The sequence below is a fragment of the Elephantulus edwardii genome, unplaced genomic scaffold, assembly GCF_000299155.1.
Source record: "Elephantulus edwardii isolate Elephantulus edwardi_28Jun2011 unplaced genomic scaffold, EleEdw1.0 scaffold00206, whole genome shotgun sequence".
Lineage (NCBI taxonomy): Eukaryota > Metazoa > Chordata > Mammalia > Macroscelidea > Macroscelididae > Elephantulus > Elephantulus edwardii.
This window is the reverse complement of record NW_006399956.1, coordinates 4,791,053-4,793,398: the sequence shown is the minus strand read 5'-3', so window position 1 is coordinate 4,793,398 and position 2,346 is coordinate 4,791,053.

The window sequence follows — 2,346 nt, the reverse complement described above, 5'->3', positions numbered from 1 at the left end:
TCAAATGCCTTCAAAATACATAAAATAATGATTAGCAGAATTGAAGAAAGAAACAGCACCATCATAGTGGTAGGAGATTTCAAAACACCTCTGTCACCAAAGAATAGGTCAACCAAAAGAAACTCAACAAAGATACAGAAGATTTAAACTATACAATTAGCCAACTTGATCTTGTGGATGTATTCAGGGTAGTGCACCCAATTAAAACTCAATTCATTTTCTTTTCAAGTTCACATAGTACATCCTCCAGAACTGATCACGTATTAGGCCACAAAGCAAACCTCAACAAATTTAAAAACACTGAAATAATACAAAGTATATTCTCAGATCACAATGCCATAAAACTAGAAATTAACCATGGGAGGGTAAAGTTTACAAAATCACCCATGTGGAAGGCAAATAACTCTGATAGATCATTATCAGGTTATAAAAGTTATAAAGAATGAAATTTAAAAGTCCCTTGAAACAAATGAAAATACAACATACCAAAACCTTTGGGATACAGCTAAGGCAATCCTCAGTGGGCAGTTCATAGCAATAGGCACACACATAAAGGAAGAAAGGAGAAAAATCAATGTTCTAACTCAACACCTTCATCAAATAGGAAAAAAAAAACCAAACTCAACAATCTAATCCTACAGCTTCTAGAAGAAGAGAAATTATAAGGACAAGAGTTAAAATCAATCAGATAGAAAACAGAAAAACAATTGAAACCATCAATAAGACCAGGAACTGGTTTTTCAAAAGGGTCAATAAAACGGACAAACCATGACACAGATGACTCGATTAAGAAATTATAGAGGTGACATCACAACAGAACCAGAGGAAATTAAATCAATAATATCTGAATACTATGAAGATCTATGCTCTGATGAGTTGGAAAACCTAGAAGAAATGGGCAAATTCCTTGAAACTCATGCCCTCTCCAGACTGACAAGGACAGATACAGAATACTTGAACAGGTCATAAAAAGACTTCCCCATAATAAAAGTCTTGGACCAGATGGTTTCACAGCTGAATTCTACCAAGCATTCAGAGAGGATCTATCACCAATTATACTTAAATTATTTTTAAAAATTTAAAAGGAAGGAACACTTCCAGAGTCATTCTACGAAGCAAGCATAACCCTAATACCAAAAGCCAGCAAAGATATTAATTACCAAGACAGAAAACTAGAGATCAATATTTCTCATGAGTATAGTTGCAAAAGTCAGTAACAAAATCCTAGCCAATAGAATCCAAAACACATGAAAAAATAATTCTCCATGACTAAATGGGATGGTTCACATAAGAAAAACAATGTAATTCACCATACTAAAAAAGCAAGGAACAAGAACTATGCAACCTTAGTAATTGATGCAGAAAAGGTGTTTGACAAAATCCAAAACCTCTCCTGATAAAGATGCTTAGCAAAATTGAAATAGAAGGGAATTTTCTCAACATAGTGAAAAGTATATATGCAAAACCAAAAGCCAACATCATCTCAATGGAGAAAGATTAAAATAATTTTCTTTGTGAACAGGGACCAGACAAGGATACCCAGTGTCACCACTTCTATTCAATATTGTATTGGAAGTGCTAGTTAGAGCAATACAACAAGAATGGAAATAAAAGGCATCCCGACTGACAAAGAGATATTCAACTCTGGCTATATGCTGATGATATGATCGCGTACACACAAAATTCCAAAGACTCAACAAAAAATTGTTGAGTTAGTAGGCCAATTCACTAGAGTGGCAGGATATAAGATCAATATCCAAAAATCAGAAGGATTCCTCTGCAGTAACAAGAACTCACAGAAGAAGACCAAGAAAGCAATACCATTTACAATAGCCAGCCACAAATTGAGATACTTGAGAGTGAACTTAACTAGAGATACAAAAGAGCTATACAAAGAAAACTACAGATCATTTCTGCAAGACACAATAAAAGACTTAAAGAAATGGGAAAAAATGTGCCCAGTTCATAGGTAGGAAGACTCAATATTGTGAAATTGACAATCCTGGGTTCAATGCAATCCTAATATCCTAATACAGATAGCAAATTTATTTTCAAGATCGAAAGGGAAATTGTCAAGTTTACTTCGAGAGGCAAGAGACCCCAAATAAGCAAAATACTTGTGAGAAACAAAAATGAAGTGGGAGGTATAGCTCACTGACCTCAAAACCTATGACAAAGCTGTTTTAACCAAACAGCATGGTACTGGTGCAATGACAGACACATAGATCAATGGAACAGAAATGAGACCCCAGAAATAGACATAGCTATCTATGGTCAACTGATATTCAACAAGGAAATAACCCCCATCAAATGGGGAGATGACAACCTCGTCAACAAATGATGCCA